The 10276-nt window shown below is 48.8% G+C and overlaps 1 protein-coding gene across 1 annotated transcript in view; it reads left to right on the top strand.

Moving 5' to 3' along the window:
• Positions 1-209: 209 nt before the first annotated feature.
• DUSP26 (dual specificity phosphatase 26) overlaps positions 210-10276 on the top strand; it is a 35331-nt gene continuing 25264 nt past the window's right edge. The window contains exon 1 of the mRNA XM_044279324.1: positions 210-409. The gene's annotated coding sequence lies outside the window, so the exon portion shown is untranslated. The remainder of the gene's footprint in view (positions 410-10276) is intronic.

Below are 10276 nucleotides of genomic sequence, written 5' to 3'. Positions count from 1 at the left end.
TTTCTTTCTTTGATACCAGCTGCTGATTAGACAGGTGGGAATTTTCTTCTCACTGGTACAGACAAGAAGAGGGTAAGAAAGTATAATGCAGCTAATGACCGATGCGTTTCCTAGCGCACCATTTACATGCCACTGGCCTGAGGCGCCGCACGCCGTAATGGTGGATGGAAATGAAAGTGACGGAAGAGGAGCGCTGCCATAATGCAAACCTGTTTCTGTCTCATTAGATATGTCTGCCGCTCCCTTCCCAGCTCTGCACTTGTCATAGCTTAAAATAGATGTTTACCAAGCGGTTTCTAAGTGCAGGCGAGGCGGGCGGCAGGAGAGGGATTATAATTAAGCCACACGAAAACAGGCTGCGTGTTAACCCCACATGCCGGTGCGCACTGTGAGCCTCCATTACAGAAAGGTAAGTGCTCATCGCTATATTATATGGCATTAGGAGAATGGACATGTTATGTTCTGCTAATCACACACAGATGTAGCCGCTCTGAATGTATCAGATGTAGTAGTGCCGAGTTTGTCATTTGGCACAACTTGTCCCATCATAATGTGCTGTTCTCTGTGTGGTTTTATATGGGACTGAAACAACATCCATACAATGCGCAGCCCTAAAGAGTTAAATGACAAATTCAGCTGCAGTTTTTATACTTTATCCTAAACTCCTGCTTGCTTTAACTATCCTGATACATTTTTATCATGCATTTAATTACTTTATTCATTAAAAAGCAGGAGCACTAATCAGGTGCAATCCCTCCAAGACCGTCAGTACTAGGTCCCACAGCACTACGGACTATGGTGAAGGGTAATGGACCCGCGTTTATTCACCCCAACGGCCTTCACCATACTCCGGAGCAGGGATCAGCAACCTGCGGCACGCCAGCTGTTGTCAAACTACAATTCCCAGCATGACCCATTCATTTCTATGAGAGTTCTAAGAAGAGAAGAGTAAATATGCATGCTGGGAGTTGTAGTTTCATAACCGCTGGAGTGCCGGAGGTTGCCTACCCCTGCTCTGGAGTGCGGCCTCTTTTCTGCCAATTGATACTTTATTCTTCAGCTTCTTATTTTATTAATTAATGGCTAACTAAGGGTTCATACACAGAACCATGATGGGTCCGTGCGTCGGATGCATCTCCCGGCTGACCGAGGCTCCCCTGACCCACCCTCACTGTATCCTAGTGATATGTATCTGATCACCTCATCATGTGCGTACACAGCAATAGCCCCCTGATCAGCTAGAGACTGACTATATGATAAACTACTATGATGCAGTCAGGGGAGTCACGGTCAGCCCGGGAGATGCGGCCGACACATGGATCGTGTCGTCATATGTATGAGTCCTAAGAGTTAAGCCTCCTTCACACGTCAGTGTTTCATGGACGTGTGGTGCATGTGTTCTCCATGGACAGCACACGTCCCCATTCATGATAATGTGTGTATTCAGTTTTTTTATCACGCACGTGAAAAACGCATCAAAACGCATTGCACCCGCGCGTAAAAAACTGAACGCAATCGCAGACAAAACTGACTGAACTTGCTTGCAAAATGATGCGAGTTTCACTGAACGAACCCTGAACTCATCCGGAGCCAATCCGTATCATTTGTGTGAAAGGGGCCTAAGGCCTCTTTCACACGAGCGTGACAGATTGGCTCTTTTGGACGGCGTGCGCACATGTCCTATCCCTTCTCTCTCTACCTGCTCACCGTTGTATGTCTTTGGGACAGCAGCCGTGAACAGCACGTGCCGTCTGCTTAAACAGCTGATCGGTGGGGGTGTTAGTTGTCAGACTGTCTTTTTAGCACATAATTATAAGATTTGGGGCCCCACTTTTGATTTTGCCCAGGGCCACATTTTGTCTAAAACCGGCCCTGGGTGGGTAAGGGGATGGGCCAACAGGCCCGTCTCATTTATCATTTTTCTACAACTGTTTTAGGCATATAAAATGGTAAGACAGCAAGGAAGCTGTCTTACGTTTAGAAGCGGCGGTGGATCCCCCGAAATTATAAAGGAGACGGCGCCTCTACATAATCTGGGGGCAAAGACTTAGGCCTTATGCACATGTTGTGCGGCCGATCCGTGCATTGGGGACCGCAATTTGCGGTCCCCAATGAACGGGCAGCATCCGTGCGGTGGCCGGGACGGATCGGGACCCATTAACCTTGAATGAGTCCGTGATCCGTCCGCACGGTAAAAAAATATAGAACATGTAGTGCTTCCGTTCCGCACCGCACCTCCCGGATTGCGGACCCATTTAAAGAGGACCTTTCATCTGGCAAAAAATTGTGAACTAAGTATCATGATCTGTACGGCGGCGCCCGGGGATCTCACTGCACTTGCTATTATCCCAGGGCGCAGCTTCGTTCTCCCGCTATGCCCCCCCGTATCTCCGGTCACAAAGTTATGGTAGGCGGAGTCTGCCCTTGTTCTCAGAGCTGAACCCGGACATCCCTCCATTTTCACCCAGGCAGCCCCCATAACAGGAGCATTGGAGCAGTTCATGCTCCGATGCTCTCCTCTCCTGCGCTAAATCGCGAAGAGCAAAGGCATTTTTTTGGAGATCCGGTGACGTACAGGGGCTCTCCATGGGGCTGCCAGGAAGCCCGGTGACGTCACCGGCACTGGTGGACGGTATTTAGCGCTAACCTAGCCAGTAAAACGGCTAAGGCAGTGCTAAAGCCTGCCTATCAGAGCCGGTGACGTCACCGAACACACTGCCGGGCGGAAGATAAACAAAAGAGCCCTTGCCCTGCGTGATTTAGTGCAGGGCAAGGGAGCGCATTGCAGTATGAGATGCTCCGATGCTAGCCCCAGGGACTGCCTGGGTGAAAATAAGGGTATGCCCAGGTTCAGCTCTGAACCCGGACAACCCCTTTAATGTCTTCAACTCAGTGGTGCCCAACACATCTATAGGAAACTATGAAACAAAGATATTTAAAATTCTACTGAAGCTGTTCCTTCAGGTGAAACAATGGGTTAACATGCTGGCTTGGTGCACCCTACTGCATCGAAATCCCTTTCCCCCATTAGAGCCAGGATACCAATCCGACTGAGGGTTACATTTCATTTAAGCTTCTATCCGTATTATTTTGTTGAATACTGGTGGCCCAGTGGATAAAGAAAATCCAGCCCTAAGTCGCCATGCAAAACACGGAGATAAGAAATGCATATTATTTCCTTATAAAGTATCGCTTTATTGAGCAGAACCCTTAGGACGTTCCGTGCACAATAACTCGGCTGCTCCACAAAACTAGTAAAGCGATGAGATGAGGAATAGCAGTTGGACGGGATGCAGAGATTGCCCTGCAGTTGTGCACCGCCTAGGCTTGCTCTGGCTATAATTAAACCCAGTCGGTGGCTGGTTGCCATCGCTGCGTGTCACTCCCTTATTATTTGGGAAAGCACCTGTTACCAGGAAGATTAGCGCTGCTGTGTGATGCAGATAAGTGAGCTTTTAAGTATCGTTCTTTTCAGTGAAATGCATTGTCACCGAGATCACGTACAGCGAGGAGGAACGTAATTAAGAGAACAAATGGAAAATTTGTGGTTAGAAAATAACAGTTTACAGACTTGTCGGTGTGGGAAACCAAACTATATCCTAGAGGTTGCTTTCTGCTGACCTTGCATGGGATTGTAAGGAAGGAGCCCAAAGTACTTTCTTAAAGAGAACTGTCCCTGTGAAATGCAGAGCACTCTGCAGGCAGCATGTTATACACTGTATAGAGCAGGAGGAGCTGCGCAGAATGATATATAGCTTTGTGAGAAAAGATCCAGCAAAACGTACAAAAAATCTCTGACTTTCTGAGCTCAGTTTTACACGGGGCCATCTTAGGCTGGGTTCACATCGCCGTTTATCTCTCCATTTTTCTAATCCGTCAGAGAGGAAAAATAAAATAAAAACACAGGATCCTGTAAAAAAAAAAAAAAAAAAAAGTATCTTGTTGCATCGGTTGTCATCCGTTTGAACAATTTCAATCTCAGATCTGTTTTTTAGACAAAAAAAAACACATTTCGAACGTAAATGACTCAAACTGATGCATCAGGATCCTGTTTTTTTTCCCTCTCTCTCTTCTTCTGAAGGATCAGAAGAACGGAATGCTAAACGGTGATGTGAATGCACCCTTATCAGTGACTGACAGCTATCTCTGTATGTACACCTATCAGTAACTGATAAGCAGGCCCCATATACAACTGAGCTCAGAAACAGCAAAGATCTAACTGTATAAATTACATTACTGAATCTTTTTTCTATAAAAATATCATTCTGCTCAGCTCCTCCTGCTCTATAACTGCACTGCATTTCACGGAGACAGGTTCTCTTTAATTCAAGCCCACTGACACCTTTAAAGTAAAATAATGATATTCCCGATTGTCTTTCAGAGCTCATTCAGACGGCTGTAAGTGATTTGCGGCCTGCAAATTGCAGATCTGAAAAACACGGATACCAGCCGCGTGCGTTCTGCATTTTGCAGAATGCACAGCGCCAGCGCTATAAAGAAATTCCTATTCTTACAGGACATGCTCTATATTATTTGCGGGGCCACGGAACGGAACTACGGATGCAGACAGCACACTGTGTGTTGTGCGCATCTTTTGCGGACATTGCGGCCCTATTAAATGAATGGGTTGACCCAGGGCCGTTTGAAGGAATTTGGGGGCCCCCTCCCCACCTTACGCACGCAAAGCCTACAGGAACCACAGTATAGTCATACAGTTTAAGTTCACCCACACTTTATATAAATAAAAAAGGAGGTTTACAGTGCAAATACTGTGGATGGCACTGTTTAGGGGGGGATCTGTGGATGGCACTGTTTAGGGGGGAGATCTGTGGATGGCACTGTTTAGGGGAGGTCTGTGGATGGCACTGTAGGGGGATCTGTGGATGGCACTGTTTAGGGGAGGGGAGATCTGTGGATGGCACTGTTTAGGGGAGGGGGGATCTGTGGATGGCACTGTTTAGGGGAGGGGGGATCTGTGGATGGCACTGTTTAGGGGGAATCTGTGGATGGCACTGTTTAGGGGGGATCTGTGGATGGCACTGTTTAGGGGGGAGATCTGTGGGTGGCACTGTTTAGGGGAGGGGGATCTGTGGATGGCACTGTTTAGGGGTGGGGGATCTGTGGATGGCACTGTAGGGGGATCTGTGGATGGCACTGTTTAGGGGGGATCTGTGGATGGCACTGTTTAGGGGGGATCTGTGGATGGCACTGTTTAGGGGGGATCTGTGGATGGCACTGTTTAGGGGGGAGATCTGTGGATGGCACTGTTTAGGGGAGGGGGGATCTGTGGATGGCACTGTTTAGGGGAGGGGGGATCTGTGGATGGCACTGTAGGGGGATCTGTGGGTGGCACTGTTTAGGGGGGATCTGTGGATGGCACTGTTTAGGGGGGATCTGTGGATGGCACTGTTTAGGGGGGAGATCTGTGGGTGGCACTGTTTAGGGGGGAGATCTGTGGATGGCACTGTTTAGGGGAGGGGGGGATCTGTGGATGGCACTGTAGGGGGATCTGTGGATGGCACTGTTTAGGGGAGGGGGGATCTGTGGATGGCACTGTTTAGGGGAGGGGGGATCTGTGGATGGCACTGTAGGGGGATCTGTGGATGGCACTGCCATCCACAGATCCCCCTACAGTGCCATCCACAGATCCCCCTTCCCCGACGCTCACAGCAGTATATTTATAAACTAATCAGTAACTACTTTAACTTTATTCATTGCTGAGCTCTTAACTTGGATTATTTGGATATCTCTTACTTTGTCTTCGCTCCGGTAACTAACAGCAGGCAGTGCAGGCGGCGCTCACTCACTGACGTCACGCGCCTGCGCCGCCTAGTGGGAGGAGCAGGCGCCTGACGTCAGTGACAGTGAGTGAGCGCCGCCCCCCGCTGCCTGCTGTTAGTTACCGGAGCGAAGACAAAGTAAGAGATATCCAAATAATCCAAGTTAAGAGCTCAGCAATGAGCAATGAATAAAGTTAAAGTAGTTACTGATTGGTTTAAAATATACTGCTGTGAGCGGCGTGGCCCTGTATATTCTAGTTTTACGAGCTCAGTGAGATCACAAAAACTCAAATTCAATGGTATATTCTAACCCCCAGGCGTTCCCATGGTGACGGGGACGCTTGCCTGGGGGTTAGAATATACCATTGGATTTGAGTTTTTGCGATCTCACTGAGCTCGTAAAACTCAGATCCGATGGTATATTCTAACCCCCAGGCAAGGGGTTAGAATATACCATCGAATCTTCTGAGTTACTCTGTTTGGCCCCGTCCAGCTCGGGGCCCCAACCAGCTCGGGCCCCAAGCAATTACTTGTTTTGCCTGTCCCTTAGCGACGGGCCTGGGTTGACCCCGTCCCGCAAAATGGCAGCGCGTCTGAAGAGCCCTTAGGCTGATTTCACATAAGCTTGTCCAAGTTAAAATAAAACTGTCTAAAAGGCAGGCAAGGGGTTAAAATATTCAAACCCCCACCACATCAGCACCACTACGATCTCCCCGGTCAGGCTTTGTTTACATGGCTGCAGCTGTGACGTGCCCGTATACCGCATGTTACTGCCATCGCTGTACACGGCTGAGACCTGTGACGTCATCGCTGCTGCTTAGTGGAGTATCAGATCGGAAATGGTGGCGTGGAGGGGGTTTGAACTGATGAGTATAACTTGTTTTATTAATTTAACCCCTTCCTGACGCATATTTTAACTCACACAGCCGCTTCAAATACCTGAGCCTTTTGGTGTCTGCATTATGGTTGCAAAGCACGGCCCAGCCTGAGGCCTAATGACCCATACTAACGGCACTGTATGGATCTGCAGGGTGATGTTGTTAGATCAGGTCATTACCAGAGCAAAAATGTGTCCGTAATAAGCTTGTGAAAAACTGGCCCAATAGACGGTCTAACGAGGTCCACTGGGATCTGCGACCTCAGTACAGGTGGCTAAGTGTGTTATCTCTGTAAAGAATAAATCAAGGCAACTGGACTTACTGTAGTTTCACCACAGCTGGAATGCCGGAGGTTAACCAACACTGTTCTAGGCATTACATGATAACTCTATAAACCAATACTTCTCTCATACTCTTCTGCTGTGGTACTTTCTCAATTTTTAGGAATTATTATATTAAGATTTTCTTTCTATCAGGTAATGAAAACCTCAACAAAAGATTCCCCAGGGAGTTTCACTGAGGTCACAGGGGTAGTTAACAGACCGAGGGTTGCTCTTGGTACTCACAGTTTTTCTATACACTGGGCAGGCGTACAGCAGCGATGGAGAGGCTGGCACATGGATCCTCTGGGGGCACTCTCTGTGTATAGGGACCAGGCCAGGTGGTAGGTGAGGTGCCCTGGATGTTGTAGGTTTAGTGTGCCTGTGATCCCTTAAAGTTCGTGACGCCAGTGCCGGTAACGGTGGCACACCGATTTGTTGTAGGAATAATTGAGGTACACACACAGTTGCAGTGAACCAGAACTTCTTTTTACTGAACAGTTCAACTATATACAGGCTTCAGTTAGTTCCATATGTAAAAGGTTGACTACAGGCAGGCTTCATATAAATGGCAGGCAAAGTCTTTGCAAGACACTAAGAGGGAATAACACTTACAGATCAGGCTGCACTGTCCTCAGATCCTGTCTGGCTTTCACCAAGGCCCGTATGCCCTATTGCTGGCTTTATCCTTGGGTAGGGAAACCTTGCTCTGGTATATATCCTCTTGCTGCAAATATCCTTCTGCCCTTCAGCTTTCTACTTGGCTGGATACGAGTGGCTCTGCACTGTACTTTTTAAAGGTGCTAGATATCTTCAGGAGGCAACTTCTTCCCCTGGATTAACTTCTGAGCTCCTCTTGCTCAGGAAGTTCAGGCAGGCTAGGAGCCTGGGCTATCTAGCTGCATGTCAGAACCTGCTCTTCAGCTACTCTCTGGCTAAAGTGCACACTGGCTTCTGACCACACTCTCTCCTCCTACTGGACTGACTCTTTCCTGTCTAGGCCTAACTATATGTACTAGGGGATTCCCTAGCTCCCTCTACTGCCTACACCCCTAACAGGCCTTGTACAGGAGATAACATGACAATATACATTAAAATGCAATATAAAATACCATGACCATGTTCCACATGAGGTGGAGAACAACGTGACCCAATTGACCCTTGAGTAGTGCCCACATTTACCTAGTGGGACACTACATACGCCGCTGCTTTGAGGTTGCCCGTCCACGGCGCAACACAGGGGGCCCGCCCAGCTGGAAACTGTCACCTGAAAGACAAAAATGCAAAGCAGGCATATACAACAACCACTACATTTGCAAGGAAAATATCAGGCAGCTCCGCTCGCAAAGGAACAAGTGCGGCGAAAAGGGGCGTCGTTCTCTTCACAGTATAGAACAGGGAACAGGGGCGCTGACCTGGTACAGCATATCGGGGATAACCAGGATAGTCCATATTAATAAAATACAATAGTCCCATAAAACAGTATCTCAGAGGCCCACATGCGTTGGGGTCATCTCTGGGCACAGTTCTTGAATTAAGATTGCACATAAAAGTCACAGCACAGAACTCTACATTTCAAGGTTACTTTCCCCTGATAAGTCCTGGTAGATAAAAGTAGTGCTGTAATATCCCTATTCAACCTGAAAAGGGGGTTAAAAAGGGTGAAGGTGCAAAACAGAAACAACAGGCACAACTTGGCTTAGCACTTAAAGCAGGCAGGATGTCCTGGTAAACAGTATGGCGGCAGAGCATTGGGTTTTCTCAGTGGCCTTTCAACTACCACTGGGCCGTGGGAGAACTGGCAGCAGCTCATTGTGCCAAAACATAGGACTCCTGTCCTGAAACAGTTAAACTCAATATATGGGTCCTTCAGCAATTATGGCCTAACAGGCCTACTCACAGGTATGTGTCCAGTTCATACTGGTCGTCAGACGTGGTGCATCCTGGTTCCGCTCTGAGCCTTGGCCTGGAACGGGAATCCACATTTGGCTGGGCCCACAAAATGGTATTAGCAGGCAACTGTAGAACAAATGGGCCTGTCAATTGCACAGGCTCCGCAAGCCTGGGGGTTAATGTTGCAGGAGGCTCCATGGGTCTGGGTGTCGCCGGCTTTATGCGACAGACCTAACTCCTAATATAGCAAAGTTTCTCGGGCACAGTGATGGTGGTCGCCAAGCTGGTGGCGACGGGATCTCTCACTGCAGGCCCGGGGACATCAGAGTTCTTGGACAAATCACTATTGTCCGGTGGTATTGGTGCCACTCTGGACGCAGCAATGTGGCGTAGGCCATCAAGATGGATTTCTAGCCTGGCGATTTGATCCTCCAGAGACTCATGTGAAGCTCCACTGCAGGGTTCCGGCCCTGTTGCAGCAGGCTCATGCGCTGAGTCCAAACTCTCTCCACGCCGCATGTCATCAAGGGTCTCATGGAATTTCTGCATGTTTTACATCTCCGCTTGTGTCTTTTCCCTGCGGGGCAACTCAGGTGAGGGATAGGGACTCACCCATTTCTCTAGCACTGTGAGCTGCCAGAAAATATTGGAGCTGGTGAAGGAACACCTCTCCTGGTAAATATTGCGAGCAGGTTCCGCCAGACTCTCTGGCTCGCATTTTATACTGGTCGGCTCCTCAGGCTTTTCCCAATCCTCTGGTCCCGGCTTGGGACTGGTTATTGCCGTGGCATACGGACCTCTCAGGCCCTCGGCGGGGGTAAATTCCACCTCTTCTCCTTCGCGGAGGTTATGCAAATGTTCGGGTAAGTAACTGAGTTTTACAGACCTCCAATTCACAAAAAGGTCTCGGCCTGAGTCCTTGAGGAACCCGAAATGTCAGCCTTTATCGAACGTCACTACCACTCCCATCCTTCCCTCCAGACGGGGCTGAGTGTTCGCATGGTGCTCGTATACAGTCTTCACGAGCTCCTCGAAGTAGATTTTTTTTCTTGGTAGTCTTTCGTATGGCCGCGGCGCGTATGTCGGCCATCAGCAAGGGCCATTGCGCAGAGGGCTTTACAAATCACGTGAGCCAAGGCACAGCTCGGACTGCGGTGGGAAGCAAGGTGGCCTCTCCGGTCCCAGAGTATAGGCAGGCGGTGCTTCTCCCTCTTCAATCATCTCTTTTACGGACTGATAGGTAGTAGGTGGTAGGGGTCTGTATCTCTCCTTAATAGGAGGATGCGAGCCAGTGGGTATTGTGTGTTTGATTACACTGACCTCTCCGTAGTCCGTGAAGTGCTTGCTAAAGGCCTTGTGGTGCTCTTTCACCAGATTCAGAACTCCCTCTATTTGCTCCTTCGGG

The sequence above is a fragment of the Bufo gargarizans genome, chromosome 2 (assembly GCF_014858855.1).
Source record: "Bufo gargarizans isolate SCDJY-AF-19 chromosome 2, ASM1485885v1, whole genome shotgun sequence".
Classification (NCBI taxonomy): Eukaryota; Metazoa; Chordata; class Amphibia; order Anura; family Bufonidae; genus Bufo; species Bufo gargarizans.
Note: the sequence above shows the minus strand (reverse complement) of the source record. Positions and strands in the feature narration are given on the sequence as shown.